At 33.6% G+C, this 18,729-nt stretch overlaps 1 protein-coding gene across 6 annotated transcripts in view; it reads right to left on the reverse strand.

Annotated features, from left to right (window-relative positions):
* The window catches only part of LOC134841478 (uncharacterized), a 55,523-nt gene that overhangs the window by 24,746 nt on the left and 12,048 nt on the right, over nt 1-18,729 (reverse strand). The window contains exon 1 of one of the 6 annotated variants that reach the window (XM_063857488.1): nt 8,214-8,584. The exons of 1 other annotated variant lie outside the window; for it this stretch is intronic. The gene's annotated coding sequence lies outside the window, so the exon portion shown is untranslated. Of the gene's footprint in view, nt 1-3,784; nt 3,913-5,027; nt 5,169-8,213; nt 8,585-18,729 lie in introns of those variants that run through there. 4 more of the 6 variants (XM_063857489.1, XM_063857491.1, XM_063857495.1 and 1 more) reach the window with 4 other exon arrangements.

Raw genomic sequence — 18,729 nt, forward strand, 5'->3', positions numbered from 1 at the left:
GAGTGGTTGCGAAAAAAATTCAATTGTTGAAAACAAAAAAATTAAAGAATCAATTTTCTAATATTTCTGCAAGAAAATTCAAATTTGCTGAAAAAACACAAAGAACTTTTAAATATACATATAATGGACAGCTTTTTTGCGTTCCTAAGTCTTACAGAGGTTTACCACCGCAGCTGGTGTTGACAACAAAAAGGAAATGATAGCGTGGGGTTTTAAAAAATGAGATGTTCTGTCTTCATATCATACAAAGCTTAAGAATCCTCTGAAAAACTTGACAGGTAAATGAAACCACAACGATTAACAGTGAAAAAATAAAATAGAAGCTGGTATCAATCACCAAAAAGCGGAAACAAATTTGAAAATTCTTTCAATTTTTCTCTTATTTTTTGCTCCTAATTTTTTTTTAAGAGCCACAAAGTGGAGTTTGTGATGGGAAAACCAGGCAAATTCTATCCTGCGCTGATCAAATCCTCTAAAATTAAAAAAAAAATTTTGTAGCGTTTTGAAGCAAAAACTACATGATTGTTGCAAAAAAAAACAGATAAAAACGGGAAAAATATTGGTTTGTTGGTTTATAAGGCAAAATTTGAATGTTTCTGAACTTAATTTTTTGGTCAAAAAATTTTAAAATGTAATTTTCATGCCAGAAACTTCCCTTTTTCCCCTCCCTGTCAATTAATATCTCTTGTAAAAGTCATATTTCAAAACAGACCGGCAAAAAGTGCCCTAAGTGACGGTTATGATGATCATTGCAAGTTATCCTCAGAAAACGGGTTGAGGTGCTCGACTTATGTTTCGACTTTGAAAATCGACAAGATACAGTTTTTCGACCATTCATAACATGCAAAACGTCAAAACTTAGTAGATTTTGGCCAAAAAAGTCTAGACATAGGCCAACCACAGTCGAAGCGTACCCAATTTTGTTTGAGAATGTCGAAGCAAAGATCAACCACAGTCGAAACTTATCTGATTTTGATCGAGGGAGTCAAAGATGAAAGTTTGGCCGAGAAATGTGAAACACATCTGAACAGTGTCTGCCAAATACGAACAATTTTTTGTTGAGTCGAGAAAGTCGAAGCACACAAAAATTTGTTCGAGAAAGTCGAAAAATACTCGAAGTTAGTCGAAGAGGTCGAAACATACAAAAATTGGCCGAGAACGTCAAAAAACTTAAAGATAGTCAAGAAAGCGGATACGACCAAAATTTAGTCAAAACGGTCGAAACATGCCATTTTTTGATCGAAAACGTCGAAATATAAATCATGCTCTTTGACTCGGTAACTGAAAAACAAAAAATAAAATTAAAAAATTTAATTTGAAGAAAACTCAAATTTTTTGAGATAATTGTTTGTAGTTTTTTTGAAGGAGAAATTTTGGCCCACCAAAATTTTTATGCTTTGAATTTTTACCTATTTGAACAATTAAAATACCAACTAGTCCAGAAACCGTTGAGTGAATTTTATTTATCGATTGATTTTGTCTGCATAGCCAAAAGTTCGGATCGTTTTTGTTCGACACTGAGTAACTTTTGGACTTGTTTAGAAGCAGAATTGGATCAACTATACATTCCTTGCCCTAAATGATTGACCGTAGAATATTCTATCTAGCCACGTTTTAAGTTTGAAAACTTAATTCTGCAAAAAGTACGCATGTCGAAAGACGGACTAATGAAAGAAGCATTTGCGATTCTTATGTGAGATTGCATTTGATTGCTGTTTTTTACCTAAATTAATACTCAATCTTTCAAAAACTTTTTTAAAATACCTACAAAACAACCTTATCTCATTGTTCCATCCTGCGACTTCCTGATTTGGTCAGAACAATGAAAACGATCATGGCTTTAAAGGACGGCAATATGCCTCGCCTAGCAAAGAAAACCACATCTTTTTAACGAATCCCTTTTGCTACCTTAGAGCGAATTGCCACCCGTATAAGGGAACAAGACTGCTCGTATCAGGGCAAAGCCCTCAATGTTCCCACTGCCGTTTAAGGTTTATGGAGCAGCAATAACATAGAAAAAATAAATGTAATAAAATAAAATGAAAAATTTTTTATGAAAACCATCCCCCCACACGCCATATAAAATACAAAAGAATAAATTTTGCTCCTTGTAACAAATCAATTATGGCAATTAAGCTTCTTTCTACCAATTTGGAACGATTTCTAAGACGGACTAAATCTTCGCTCACGCGTTAATAGCGCGAAACACATCGCGCGTTAATTGTCCCAAATTGGCCAAAATCGCAGTTTTTAAACCCCCATAACTTTGCGAAAGTTGATCCCAGTTGAAATATCTTTTCAAATTTGAGCTCAAGATAACAATACTTTTTGAATGATATTTAAAAATTCCGTCAAAAATGGTTAGTTAAAAAGTCGAAACTTGTCTGAAGAAAAAAAAACCCACCTCGAGCACAAATATTCCGTTACTTTCGTATCGAAAGTCGGAAAAATAATTCAACAATTACGCATATACAAGTTTTGTATGTACCTAAAAATGAATCTTCTCCCCTTCCCCTTTGCATTGTAAAAGGGAGGAATTAATTGAAGGTATCCAAATAGGATCAAGTTAACACCCTACCTACCCCCTCCATATAATGGACCAAGTTAAGTTCTCCCAGCGTTTAGATTGAACTAAATTAGCTAAGCGCTGCGTGTAAAATGCTCAATTTTAATTGGCTGAAGTTTCCAAATCAGAACCAAGTTAACATCTTACCTTCTAACCGGATTTAGGGGAGAGGATGTTAACTTGGTCCTCCAAATAACCTAGAAGACAACGATAATTACTAAAACAAGTAGCAGATAGCAGTACATCAATAGGAAGTGAGTTACAACTTCGTGGGTATCGCGACATCTCGCAACAAAAGACAACTGCAAAAAAGACAACTTGAAAAATTGAAGGAATACCCGACAACTCGTAATTTAAGTTTGAAATCTAGTTTTAAAGGCGGCACTATCAAGTAGTGACCGCTTTGTTTGATGGGAAAAAGTGGTGTTATAGGACATGCATCAGTGTTTGTCGTTAATCTAGATTGTTGTCAAAGAGATTGTTGTCAAAGATCTAGATTGTTGTCAGAGATTTGTTCAAATAGGGGGCTAGGAAATCAGACATCAATATCTGAATTTAGACAATAACTTTTTCTTTCTCTCGGTTCCTAGCTCGGAAAATATAAAAACAGAGAGCAAAAACGAAAAGCGAAGATAACGTTTTAAGTTATCAAACCATTTAGATTTTTCTGCAGAATATTTCCAGAGAACTAAATGAAATTAGCAACGCCATTTAAACTAGACCAATTGAAGATCTTCCACCCCAGTGTTCAATTCAAATTAAATTAGCATAGCGCTCTATGTAAAGTGCTGTGATGTAAAATGCTATATTCTGAGTGGCTGAAAATTTGAACTCAGAACCAAGTTAACATCCTCCCCCTAAACGTGTTGGTTGGGGGGGGGGGGGGGAGGGGGGAGGTTAACTTGGCTTACACCACAGAGGTTTTTAAGGCTGTACGATTTAAGTTATGAAGTTTTGGCGCTGTGTCGTCAAGTGTTAAACACCGTCGACTGCAGCCAATTAAGGGTCTAGCGGGCCTACGGGGAAAATATCGAACAGAACATACACAACAGGCTTCTGACATGCGTCTTTTCACTTGAAAAAAATTAACGTCGAATTAGAGGAGCAAAAATATTTTATTTGAAACAAAAAGCTTTCACTTAAAAAGCTGAAGACTAAACAAATATCAGTTTAAAAGTTCAAAATTTTTTGAAAACGCGCAGGTTATCACATACTCACCGAATTGATTGGAAAGATACCGCACCTCAGTTTGGGCGGCAATCAAAATGAAAAATGAGGTCTATCATAAAAGTGAAATAATTTGAAATATTTTTCGATCGAAAATTTCCGAAGATATAGCTATCAAAAAAATGTCAGGCATATTTCAAATCCAGTTGGTTTTCAAAAGCTCTTCAAAAGAAATTAAGTTAGAGATCAACCTCAGAAAAACTGATAAGACTATCTTAAGAGCTATCTTACCTACTTAAGTAGCTTCGGGCTCCAAACAAGAATATCCGGTCGCTCTGCAAGTAGCGCAAAAAGTTGTGATCACGGTAATAAATGCAAAAAAGTGATTTTTTTTCGATCTAAAAGTTTTGTCATATTTTTCAAAGAAGGCGTTGATAGAGAATTAAGAAATTGTATTAAAACGCGCTCAAATATAAAATTTCTCCGATTTTCAGTGGCTGGAACAAAAAGAGTTCATTTTAAAATTAGAGTTGAGATAAAAATGCGATGAAGTCCTGACAAGACGATGTCAATGCAAAAGCGAAACCTAACGACACATGTTTTTATTAAGACTTCTTATTTGACTTAGATCTGTAGACAGCAATCAGCAGTACCTCAATGAAATTTTTGAGTTATGAAATTCAACCAAAACTTGAAAACGAATGTTTTGTAAGCGACTCAAAAATTTCTAACGATTAGAAACTTTTGAGTCGCTTTCAAAACATTCGTTTTCAAGTTTTGGTTTTTCAAAATAAGTGCATATGATACCCTAGGTGCCCAAAGAAGCAAATCAGTGTCCTCTGGCTGATAAAAATATTAATTTGTATAATAGTAGCAAAGAGGTACTTTTTGGGTGGTGGGGTTGTCAAATCCGTTGAAAGGGTCCAACATTATTTTTGTTTGTTATACTTTGAGAAAAAAATCTACACTATCCTAGTCGATCAAGGGAGGTTATCTTGCAAGATCTTAACTCTGGAAATTAACTCTGGAAAAAAGCACTCTTCCGACCAGATTTGTTTTAGAAGCAGAATCTTACTTTCAACGGCTCTAACACGATGCTTCTCTTGGCTACTAGCGAGCAACTTTGATATATCCAAAATAGCTTGGCAAAAATTCAAGCTAGGTTGGGTTTTCTTGTCAGCAATGGATGCAAAATTCTTCAATAACGCTTATATAAGCAAAAAAGTTAGGCTTGTTCTGAATCAAACTTCTAGCTAAATTTGTAAAATATGTAAAACTTTTTTTTGACACTTACTGACTTACCGTAGTTTTCACTATTATAATAAAATTTTAATAAGAAACTAAAACTGAACGACAAAAAACAATTGTAATTTTAATTCCTGAAGTTTCCATCAAAAGACACCATCAAACGACACCATCAAAACTTTCACTGACGGCTTTTTTGCAGGCTGAAAGGCGCTCTAACTTACTTGAAACGCTTTTAATCATCTCTTAGAAATACGTGGGTTCTTTCAACCCCTTCAATTAGCTTTGGCATGAAATGGTTTGATTAAATATATTAGAGTGGAAAAAAATCACTTATCTTTGTAGAGAAAAAAGTAAGCTGAGTCGTTAGCTTTACTTGGTTTTACTCGGAGTTTCAGAAGTAAGAAAGAGTGAATGTATTCAAGTCGATTTTTTTGAAAATTTAAAAGAATATAACAATATTATTGAGCTAAATCTGACGAATTTTACAAATAAAAAAAAGGGCAGAAGTGACATTTAGCGCTCTTTTTGAACAGTTAAAAAATGTTGATTAAAAACTCCCATTTTTGCCATTTTTTGCAAGCTCTCTTCTCTCAAACTATATTGGTATATTGGCACCAAATATTCGGATAGGAAACAATTAAATTCGATGATGTTCCAGAAGAGTACCAAACTAAAGGGTGGCTAGGTTGTCGAATCTCTGAGAATAAGCGTAACACGACAACTCGCAACAAACGACAGCCCGCATGCAATGACACATTCACAATGTACTCACAGCCTCAGTCTTGACTCACAATGTACTCACAGCCTCAGTCATTGCGTTGCGGTTTTCCACGAGAGGGTAATATTTTATACAAAATCTAGAGTCGGCGAGTTTAAACCATAAGTCTAAGGATTTTACATTAATTTAAGATGATTTTTAAACGTTGCGAGTTGTCTTTTGTTACAAGTTGCCTTTTTTGAGAGCCAGAAATGAAGCAGCCAAATGTCCAAATTCTCCTTTGACGCAGACCCCATTAGTCTAAACCGTCAATCTTTTGAAAGACGCAACTATAATCGAAATGATTTCACTGATGAAAAAGCAACAAACTGAGAAAATATATTACGGAAATTTTTGCATCGTGGAAACAGTTAATCAAAACAGTCAAAATTTATATTACGACTGCTACTATATCGATGATGCCACTTTCCCGGAAGGTGACTTTTTACCAGAGCGACGTTTTACCAGCAAATTTTAAAAAAAATGGGCTTGTTACGAGACTTGATAAACACATTTGGTAGAAAGAGTTGATGACACCGTTTAGTCTGAGTAAATACAAAAACGCGCTCGCTTTTAAGAAAAAATTGCTCGGACCATTTGAAAAATGGGGAGGAATTTTGTACTCCGGTGTGTTTTAGCTTTTATTTTTTTCCACGCAAAATCAGGTACCATAAAAAATCATTGGAATGGGTCCAGTGATATATCATATCAAAGCCTATTCAGTCGTAATCCGACGGAATTAAGAATTTTTTTTAAGAAAACTTTTTGTGCCTAGTTTCAATTTTACACAAATAAAATTAGTTTTTGGAATTTTTTAGCGCCATTTGCGCCATTTGAGGAATCGAAGTCTTCAAAAGTTTAAAACTTGTTTGCAAAAAAAAACATTTTGAAGAATTTTTGAAAAATTTTTATGATTTTTTCGAGCAAATAAAGTGAGCTAGCAGGCTTATTTAATTTCAATTTGAGCAGTTTACAATGACTTTTTGTGCCCAAACTTAATTTTTGCACAGCCATTTACGCCATTTTTAACGCCATTTACACTATTTGAGGAATCGAAATCTTCAAAGTTTTAATAGTAATAAAAGTTGTTAGCATAAAAAAACAGTCAAAAATTTTTATGATCTTTTTGGAAATTTTTGTTCGCTTTTCTAGTCAGTTTTCTAAAAAAATATATTTCGTCCATTTTGCTTATTTTGCCCATTTTGCTTTTCTTTCGTCCATTTTGTTTTTCTTACTATTGCTGTCGAATAAACCTAAGCTCTAGTTTTTTTTGGTCAGAACTTTTTATCACACCAGGTAGAAAGAAATTACCCTAATTTGAAATAAAGTTTGTTGTATTTTCTAAGACTATGGTCGGAACATTTTGTTCTACTTGCAAAGCAGCCGGCTATTCTTGTTGTTATTTATAATTACTCGCTACCCTTAAGCAAACAGTCCAAAATTTAGAAAACAAAAACAACTCGTATAGATCAAAACATATAGGTAAACCAAAACAAAATTGACAATTTTTCAATGAAAAATTTTTTGAAAAAAAAAGAGATAAATGGCATTTCTATCGGTGCAGACAGTAAAAGTTTCAGAATACAGTGCGTCTTTGTAAAAAAAATTGACATGTTCTGCATTCATTTTATGGGTTTTTTGTGAATGTTTTTGTTAATGACAAAACCACCTACAGTGCTGATTTAAAATATCCAGAAAAAGAACTCATTTTTTGAAAAAATTGGGTTATTTTTAGACAAAAAAGATGAGGACAAAAGTTCCTTAATATTTTAGCAAAATTGCAATTGCACTTTTTATATATCGAAATTCGGGCCCAAAATGCTAACCCAAAAGCTGATAGTTTTTGAGGTTTTAGTTAATCAAAATTTATTCTAAAACTACTGATTCGATTTCTGACAATTTATACTAAAAAGAAAATTTTTGAAGGCCAGCACAGTTTAAGAATGGTATAATATCTATAAAAATGTCCAAAAAGTTCAAAAATAGTCCAAAAAGTCCAAAAATTAAAAAAAAAACGTAATTTTTTATAGTGAAAATGACATTTTTTGTCTTCCAAACGAAAAAATACTGACCTAACTATACTGAGAAAGTTAGAAGTTGCTTAAACTTTGTTCGGCTGCGTAGAAAGAACATTTTTCAGCAATTGAATCTACAGTTTTTTCGTAAATTTTGATTGACTAAATAAACTCAAAAATTATCTTTTTTTTCGGTAAGAACTTGAACCTGATTGTAGCAAAACAAATTCAACTACATTAATTCTGCTATACTCTAAGCACGCTTTGTCTTCATCATGTTGTCTACAGTCACCCGCATTTGAAGAAAATGCGGTTTAAAAAGTTTTATTGTTTTGTCTGAGTAATTTAAATCAAAACTTTGAGTAATTTAAATTAGCCCTGTTTTATATATACGTTAAAGCCTAACTTCTAAAAAATCAAAAAGTGAGTTTATCCAAATAAATCAAATACATATACTTACCGATGGTTTCTGAGTTGGGGTTGCCAAATATGACTAAATTGACAATTTGCTATAAATTTTGCGTGTTTATTAGCTTTGCTTCCAAATTCATAAATCAGACAGAGATGATAATTCCGATCCAAAAAAAGAAGCAGTTTTTTGTTTCAGTAGGTAAAAAACTGTGAATTGTGAAATGAACTTGCCAACGGTGCCCAACTTTTATGCTAATCAGGATCAAAACCCAATCATAGAGTTATATCTAGCTCGACTAGTTAGTTATTACAGACTGGGCTTAAAAGTGCCAGCGACTAATTAAGTCGACAACAATCAGTCACTGAAGATTGTCAGCCAAGATCTTCAAAGAATGTCAGCTTTAATTGACTTTAACATCGCTTGTCAAAACATACAACTGGTGCTGCACCCACAACCCTTCAAATAACCACTGATAAAAATTGCAAGCCAGGAATATTACAATTTATAAGATTATATTTGTTAACTTGCGTTGTCATTGGTTCGATGCGATTTAATGATCCATCAATTTAAAACAGATCAGTTTATCATTAATTATCTTACATTTTCACCGTTTTCAGCAGTTCTGAAAATGCATAATTGGAATAAATTGCTGACGCACAAAACAATTTTTTGATAGGTTGTTATTAAAAAACTGCGTTCCTCCATTAAATGAGACTGGCTGCCAAAAACTAGTTCTTAAAGAAGACAAGATTAATTTTGGTTGGAAAGATCGATTTCATTGTAAGATTAAGTAAGCATAGGGTCACCTCATGTGGTAAAAGGGTTTTATTCAAATGAAATGCTTGAGTTTCACTCAATGGAAAAGTGACACATTGAAATAAAAGTATTTGTCGGACGAAACACAAAACGAAGACGTGTAAGCAAAATGAAGATGATCAAGGTACTTTTAACTCAGTATGTTTATTAATGTCTTTTCTCGAAAAGAAAGAATTTTGAAAACTTTTCGAAAATATTAAGTCCGTTATTTTCAGCCCTCTAAAAGTTTTTTGGGTTTTCGACCCATTTTAGGTAAAATTTTCTGAGCTTTAGATTAATCTTGCAAAAAAGAGGAAAATGTTTTCGCAGTTATTATAATATTTGATTAAAAAATTCCCTTTCACTGGCTCGCGCTCTCCGAGGCAAAATGCCACTTAACTGTCTTTCGTCTTCATCAAAGATGCTTTAGAAAATGGATTTCGTAACACTGGCCGGAAATTCGTCCGCTAAAACTGGCCGATTATGTGCACGATAAAAAAAAAGACAAGGACGCCTAGCAAAATTGACAAGGGATGAACGGCGGAGCCTCACGCAAACCAAAAAAAAACTACCCAACCTTCGCAGCTGAAGAAGCCGTCAAAAGTTTAGAAAGAAAAAAAATATATCAAAATCTTTTCCAGAGCAGTTCTGAAGCAATTGAAGAAAGCTAGGCTTGACAAAATGAAGCGAATAATTAAGCCCTTTTTAAAAAAGAACACAAAATTTTTTAAAAAATGAAAAAAAAAATTGAGTTAAATTCTACTTTTGATAATGGCGTCTTTGCGAATTTGATAATGAATATTTATGATAACGCCTTAACTGCCGACGAGTGTCAGTTCTACCTGCACTGTAACACTCAAAAAAACTGGACAAAACGAGAAATGCGGATCAAAGTTCCAGTACCGAAGTGTTATGATCTGGGGTGCACTGTCGGAAAAAAGACTGTATTTGACAATTGTTGAGGAGGGCAATATCGACGACCGAAAGTACTGTTTGGTCCACCAAGACTTCTTGTCATAGGCCAACGCGCTTTTCCCAACAAGTTGGAGTTGGGTTCTCCAACAAGATGGTGCTAGAGCGCATACATCAAATTTCACAAAAGAATGGTGCCAGGACGATAATGTAGTCTTAAGTCAGTGACCTGCAAACTCCCTCGCTTTTTCGCCAATTGACAGTTATAGGAAGTAATTGAAAGATAAGGTAGAGATGAAGGCCCCAGAAACGAAACAACAACTCAACTCAGAAATTCAGGCAGGTGCTGGTCGGTAAAAACGGGAAACAGAAGTCTGTTTGATGAAATCTCTGCACAAAAGATTTGAGTTCTGTGTAGTCTCAGAAGGAGACAAGATTAACTATAAAAAAAATTTTTGTCTATCTCCTTACCAAAATTCATGTTTTTAGTGTTATTAGTTGCCGAGAAATTTTTGTTCATAAAAATTTTATGTCGCGGGGTATACAAAAAAGTTGATACGAGAAAACAATCTGATTTAAAATTTGATGTGACGTAGTAAAAACGAGTAATTAATTTGAGTTTCCTTTTCATTTTCCTTCCAACTAAATTCTACAACCACTTTTTAAAAATCTTGGTTGTTCCGACTATCGGCAGACTATTTGCGACGCATTATAGAGTGATGGGAAGATTTGTGCTTGTTTCATTTCTTCAAATAAACTTCTAGTTCTTAACTAGCCAATTTTCAACAAATTTGCTATAGCATCCGCATTTTTTTGGTTATCGTCTTTGGAAATTTTAGTAAAGTTTGTAAAATGACCGTTCGGTAAGATATTTCGTACTATTACTCGCGAGATAGTTCGTACTGTAACTGCAAAATCGGCTACTTAATCCGCTCAAAATAAATTGCATTTGAGTTGAATCATAACTTTTAGTATGAACGAGGCGTTAACAGACAATACGGACATCACTTTGTACTTTGCTTAGCTTGTGTGGGAGTTTACCGAAAAAAATCAATATTAATTTCTTTTTTTGAAATTTTTATCAAATTTTTAACTACATTATTCAAAAGTTTTTTCAAATACAATAAAGGGCTGCCAAAACCGGCATACGAGAATATTTAAATTTTTGCAAATTTTCACGGCCAGAGGAATTGGCATCTGTAAATTGAAACTTTACTTCTTTGAGTTCAATCTGGAGGCGTTTTTTCAATATGAAGAGAAAAACTTGGTTTTGAAAACCAATTTACTCAAACCAATCATTCGGAAAAACAGTTGTCTAAGATGTAACGTGTTTTCCAGGAGTCTACTTTACTTTGAATTGTAACAGAACTGTAAGAAAACAATACAGCTGCGACCACAAATCCAACATTAGTCGCAAATAAATACAGTGGGTGAAGTCTTTTTTAGAAACTGAGTTTCCCATCATTACGCTCACAAGTAGCTTTGGCTTACTAAAGAAATTTTGAAAACGAACGCTGAACAAATGGAAATTGTGTCTAATTAAAACACGCAGTGAAAGGAGAAAAAGTTTTTTTTCTCAGTTTTTGTCGCAATTTATTGAATTTCAATGAAGTAAAATTTACGCTCACAAAAATTAGTCACCAGAAACTCGCTTTTTTTCTATTTTCCCCACTTTTTTCAACAAAAGAGTTTGTCAGCTTTCCCAAACCGAAACCTATTTTCTTCTGCCATAAATCAAGATATTCAAATCAGTTTGTAGATACAAAAAAAGTCGTAATGGCAATGAATATATTCAAAAACCGAACAAGATTACTTGTTTCAGGGCCTAGCCTTGATATTCCGACTGCCTTCTAAGATCTATGAAGCAGTATAACTTAAAAAAAATTAATTGTAAAAAAATAAAATGGAATTTTTTTGTCTAAAATTTGAGATTTGTTTTTGCGAAAAGGATCCAATCAGGCGCCATATAACATACAAAGTGATAGCTTTCACTCCTATTAACAAATCAATTATGGCAAATAAGCTTCTTTCAACCAATTTGGAACGATAACTAGGACGGATTAAATCTCCGCTTACGCGTTAATAGCGCGAAATATATTGCGCGTTAATTGTCCCAAATTGGCCAAAATGGCAATATTTAAACCCCCATAACTTTACGAAAAATAATCACAGGTGAAATATCTTTTCAAACTCAAGCTCAGGACAACAAAATCTTTTGAATGATATTTGTAAAATTTGTCAAAAATGGCTAGTTAAAAAGTCAAATTTTGTTTGAAGAAAAAAAACCGAGCACAAATCTTCCGTTAGATTCTTTACGAAAGTTCGAACAATAAAAAAAGTCGTAAGGTTTCACTTTCCGTAGACTGCATGATGATTTTTCCAGATGTTCCAACTGTGGAATAGAGTGCTGAATATTTGTGTTCGGGGTGTGTTTTTTCTCTCTTGGCAAAAAGTCTCTCATGAGTTTTTAAGTGGCCCATCTGGCGGCATTTTTAATATTATCTCAAAGCTATTGATGTCTTAAGCTCGATTTTTGAAAAAAACTAATCAACTCGAGATTAGTTTTTGCAAAGTTATGAGATTTTAAAAATTGCCAGTTTGGCCAACTTGTGATATTTAAGTTGCGATGTAAACCGTTCTATTAACGCGTTAGCGGCAATTTAACCCTGCTCAGAAATTTTTCAAAATTAATTTTTTCTTTTTTCGAAGTAAATGGAATGTTTATGCTCGGTATTTTTTTATTCAGACAATTTTCATCGATCGAAACAATAATTTTCAACAAACTTTTTTATATCCAATTAAATATATTGACTTCCTGAATTCAAATGTAAAAATTTATTTCATCTCCGACTTTTTTTGTAAAATTTGCCAATTTTGCCATGTTCTGGACTAAATTTTGTGCGCTTTGAAAAGTTTATTATTCATGTTGCTGAGAGCGTAACGCAAACTATTTATGAGTGGCGAATTATCCCGCACAACAGAAGTGTTCCAATTGAATTGAGGATAGCTAATTGGTCATATTAATTTCGTTTTACAGTTTGATATTGACTATAATCTATAAGTTTTCTTAGCTTACTTAAGAAATTTTGAAAACGACCGGTGAACAAATGGAAATTGTGTCTAATCAAAATACGCAGTGAAAGGAGAAATAATTTTTTCTTTCAGTTTTTGTCGCAATTTTTTGAATTTCAATGAAATGAAATTTACGCTCACAAAATTTATTCCCAATAAAATCGGTTATTCCCAATAAACTCAATAAACTTTGTCATCTTTCACAAACCGAAACCTATTTTCTACTGCCAATAATCAAGATATTCAAATCATATTGAAGGTACAAAAAAAAAGTAATGGCAATGAACATTTTTAAAAACTGAACCAGATTGCTTGTTTCGGGGCCTAGCCCTGATATTCCGACTGCCTTTTAAGATCTCTGAAGCAGTAAAATCATTTAAAAATTTAATTTGAATAAAATAAAAAGAAATTTTTTTTTCTACTTTTGAGATTTGTTTTTGCGAAAAGCATCCCCTCGGGCGCTATATAACATACAAAGTGATAGCTTTCACTCCTATTAACAAATCAGTTATGGCAAATAAGCTTCTTCAACCAATTTGGAACGCTTTTTAAGACGAATTAAATCTTCGCATACGCGTTAAGAGCGCGAAATCTATCGCGCGTTAATTGTCCCAAATTGGCCAAAATGGCAATAGTTAAACTCCCATAACTTTACAAAAAAAATGATGACAGGTGAAATGTCTTTTCAAACTTAAGCTCAGGACAACAAAATTTTGTGAATGATATAAAAAAAAACCGTCAAAAATGGCTAGTTAAAAAGTCGAAATTTGTCTGAAGTAAAAAAATCCACACCGAGCACAAATATTCCGTTAGTTTTTTTTACAACGTAGTTTAAACGAGTAACTAACATGAGTTTCCTTTTCATTTTCCTTCCAACTAAATTCTACAACCACTTTTTTAAAATCTTGATTGCTCCGACTATAGGCAGACTATTTCCGACGCATTATAAAGTGATGGGAAGATTTGTGCTTGTTTCATTTCTTCAAATAAACTTTGAGTTCTTAACTAGAAAATTTTAACACATTTTTCATAGCATCCGCATTTTTTTGGTTATTGTCTTTGAAAAAGTTTGTAAATTGACCTTTCGGTAAGATATTTCGTACTATTACTCGCGAGATAGTTCGTACTGTTATTGCTAAATCGACTCTTTAATCCGCTCAAAATAAATTGCCTTTGAATTGAGTCATAACTTTTAGTATGAATGAGGCGTTAACAGACGTTACGGACATCCTTTTGCACTTTGCTTAGCTTGTATGGGAGTTTACCGAAAAAAGTCAATAACAATTTAATTTTTTGAAGTTTTTATCAAATTTTTAACTAATTTTTTCAAAAGTTTTTTTCAAGTATAATAAAGGGCTGCCAAAACATTCAAGGTTTCACCAGCATACGAGAATGTTTAATGTTTTGCAAATTTTAACGGCCAGAGGAATTGGCATCTTTAAGTTGAAACTTTACTTCTTTGAGTTCAATCTTGAGGCGTTTTTTCAATCTGAAAAAAATAACTGATTTCAAAAACCAATTTGCTCAAACCAATCATTCGGAAAAACAGTTGTCTAAGATGTAACGTGTTTTCCAGGAGTAAGTTTTACTTTGAATTGAAATCGAACTGTGAGAAAAAAAAACAGCTGCAACCACAAATCCAACAATAGTCGCAAATATTTACAGTGGGTTTGGTTTATTAGAAGTTGAGTTTCTCATCATTACGCTCACAAGGACCTTTGGCTTACTTAAGAAGTTTTGAAAACGAACGGCGAACAAATGGAAATTAGGCTTAATCAATATACGCAGTGAAAGGAGAAAAGTTCAATGAAATAAAAATTACGCTCACAAAAAGTCACAATAAACTCGCTTTTTTTCTATTTTCCCCACTTTTTTCAACAAAAGAGTTTGTCATCTTTCACAAACCGAAACCTATTTTCTACTGCCATAAATCAAGATATTCAAATCAATTTGTAGATACAAAAAAGTCGTAATGGCATCTGACATTTTTCAAAAACCGAACAAGCTTGCTTGTTTCAAGGCCTAGCCCTGATATTCCGACTGCCTTTTAAGATCTATGAAGCAGTAATAACTATGAAGAAATTAATTTTAATAAACATTATAAAGATTTTAATGAGATTTTTTTCTTCTAAAACTTGAGATTTGTTTTTGCAAAAAGCATCCCCTCAGGCGCCATATAACATACAAAGTGATAGCTTTCACTCCTATTAACAAATCAATTATGGCAAATAAGCTTCTTTCAGCCGATTTGGAACGATTTCTAGGACGGATTAAATCTCCGCTTACGCGTTAATAGCGCAAAATATATCGCATGTTAATTGTCCCAAATTGGCCAAAATGGCAATATTTAATCCACCGTAACTTTACAAAAAATGATCACAGGTAAAATATCTTTTCAAACTCAAGCTCAGGACATCAAAATCTTTTGAATGATATTAAAACGTTTTGTCAAAAATGGCTAGTTAAAAAGTCGAATTTTGTCTGAAGAAAAAAAAACCGAGCACGAATCTTCCGTTAGATTCTTTACGAAAGTCTACGGTTCCACTTTCCGTAGACTGAACGATGATTTTTCCAGATGTCCCAACTGTAGAATATAGTGACTGAATAGTTGTGTTCAGGGTGTGTTTTTTTCTTTTGGCAAAAATTCTCTCTTGAGTTTTTAAGTGGCCCATCTGACGGCATTTTTAATATTATTTCTAAGCTATTGATGTCCTAGGCTCGAATTTTAAAAAAAAGAATTAACTCGCGATTAATTTTTGCAAAACTAAGAGATTTGAAAAATTGTCAGTTTGGCCAATTTGTGATTATTAAGTTGCAATGTCAACCGTTCTATTAACGCGTTAGCGGCAATTTAACCCTGCTCAGAAATTGTTCAAAAAACACTTTTTCGACTTTCGAAGAAAACGGAATGTTTATGCTCGGTGTTTATTTTTATTCAGTCAATTTTCATCGATCAAAACAATAGTTATCAACAAATTTTTTTAAAATCCCATTAAAAACATTGACTTCTTGAATTCAAACGTAAAATTATTTTTCACTTCCGGTTATTTTTTATAAAGTTTGCCAATTTTGCCATGTTCTGGACTAAATTATGTGCGCTTTGGAAAGTTTATTCATGTTCCGCTTTGAAAACTTTAATCATTAAACAGTTTGAGAGAGTCATTCATAAAATTTTTGAAAACTAAGAAGAAAATACTTGTTTTTGTAAATTTTATCAATTTCCAAAATTGAACACTATTCTATAGGTGTTCAAGGGCAGTCAAAGCATTCGGGACGTTCTTGGATAGAGCAGTTCTGTACTCAACAATACTCGGCAAATATACAACAGAAAATTTGTAGCCGGAATTACTGGGAAAAGGTAAATGGGTAAAACGCAACAATGAAAAACTCAGTGTGTAAAACAAAACTGTCTGAAATAGATTCACATGCACAGCAAAATTATCACTGTAACATACAAAATGAACGGAATTGCCACTATAACATACAAAGTGATAGCTTTCACCTCTATTACTAAATCAATTATGGCAAATAAGCTTCTTTCAACCATTTTGGAACGATTTCTAAGACGGAATAAATCTCCGCTTACGCGTATATAGCGCGAAACAGATCGCGCGTTAATTTTCCCAAATTGGCCAAAATAGCAATATTTAAACCCCCATAATTTTACAAAAAATGATCACAGGTGAAATATCTTTTCAAACTCAAGCTCGGGACAATAAACTCTTTTGAATGATACTTAAAAAATTCCGTCAAAAATGGCTAGTTAAAAAGTCGAATTTTGTCTGAAGAAAAAAAACCGAGCACAAATATTCCGTTAGATTTTTTACGAAAGTCCGAGCAATAAAAAATGTCGTAAAGTTTCACTTTCCGTAGACTAAATGATGACTTTTCCAGATGTTCCAAATGTGGAATAGAGTGCTGAATATTTGTGTTCGGGGTGTGTTTTTTCTCTCTTGGCAAAAAGTCTCTCATGAGTTTTTAAATGGCCCATCTGGCGGCATTTTTAATATTATCTCAAAGCAATTGATGTCTTAAGCTCGATTTTTGAAAAAAACTAATCAACTCGAGATTAGTTTTTGCAAAATTGCCAGTTTGGCCAACTTGTGATATTTAAGTTGCGATGTAAACCATTCTATTAACGCGTTAGTGGTAATTTAACCCTGCTCGGAAATTGTTCAGAATTAATTTTTCCGACTTTCGAAGTAAACTGAATGTTTATGCTCGGAACTTTTTTTATTCAGTCAACTTTCATCAACAAACTTTCAAGAAACAATAATTTTCAACTAAATTTTTTTATAGCCCATTGAAAATATTGACTTTCTGAGTTCAAATGTAACAAGATATTTCATCCCCGAATTTTTTTTATTAAGTTCGCCAATTTTGCCATGTTTGGGACTAAATTATGTGCGCTTTGAAAAGTTTATTCATGTTGCTGAGAGCGTAACGCAAATTATTTATGAGTGGCGAATTATCCCGCACAACAGAAGTGTTCCAATTGAATTGAGGATAGCTAATTGGTCATATTAATTTCGTATTACACTTTGATATTTACTAAATTGTATGGGTTTTCAAAATTTTCTTTTACCGAAACTTATTCGATACGAACTATGGAACAGTCGGAACAAAAGCTAGACATAGTAGCAGTAGCCTCACATGCTGTAGGTTTGAGTCGTCCTCCTGCCTATGTATTAATATACTAAAAAAGGGGGTTATATCCAATTTTAAGTTCTTTTTTATTTTCTAATTCGGTTCAGCCATGATTAAGACTGACCGCCGAAAAGAGCAATTTGTCACAAGGACATTACCGACCGGTTCTTGCAGCTAGCTTGCGCCAATTTGTCACGTTAGAAGCCGATGATTCGTGAATTTATGAACTTGTTTTACAGCAACTTTTGGATGAAAGCTATCAATATTGCCGATGAATTTTGTATTGCCGAGAATACGAATTTAAAATTGATTTTTTGGTTTTAAATTCATCCTACGGAGATTTAGCTTGCACATTTTGGCGCCCCACAAGGGACCGTGTTTTGTATTGCGACACAAGGGACACGCGATCCGACTGACGGACAGAAACGCGACACTGCTAAGCAAATATTCATCCGAGACGTCGCGAATGAGCTCGAAACATTTATAACTTCAGTCGCTAATTTATCTTTCGCTAGTACCTCTCCATGCTGCTTCTGAATAGCTCAAAGGGAGGACCGCAAGGTGGACCAGGATCCCAACTGTTCGGCAGTGACTAGCAAGGACCCTCAAAGAGAGATTTTAGTTCATCGGCAACTGCAAGTAAAAATTACGCAAGTAGCAATGTGAAATTGACAGTGTATTATATTGCTGAACTGTTTTTGAACAGATGTCTGGAAAACACCTCAAGTGGTTGACTAAGAGTGTGATTAACCGTGTTTAGACTAGGACTGTAGTGATAAAAATTCCAAGACAACAGTAGACGTTTTGTGCGAGTACAATTCAACTGCAAAGGCTTTGTGTAAGTTAGAGTAGTGATTGCTGAACATTTTCTCTGCGACTGACCGAGGGCTTGACAACCCGAAACCAGTGACCGCCCGATCTCTAAAACTGTAAGAATCGATTAGTTTTGTGAAACATTCTATTTGTCCTATAAGTTTATATACGATGTACAATATGTTCAAAATTTACCCGCAAACTAGCCCCCGGTAATTTTTCTCAAAACTCAAAATTTTTGGACAGTTCCGTTGAACTGAAATATCTTACATTCGTTACTTAGACAATTTACTTGACATTTTTTTCTCGATACCAAAAAATTTTG

The sequence above is a fragment of the Symsagittifera roscoffensis genome, chromosome 3 (genome assembly GCF_963678635.1).
Source record: "Symsagittifera roscoffensis chromosome 3, txSymRosc1.1, whole genome shotgun sequence".
Classification (NCBI taxonomy): domain Eukaryota; kingdom Metazoa; phylum Xenacoelomorpha; order Acoela; family Convolutidae; genus Symsagittifera; species Symsagittifera roscoffensis.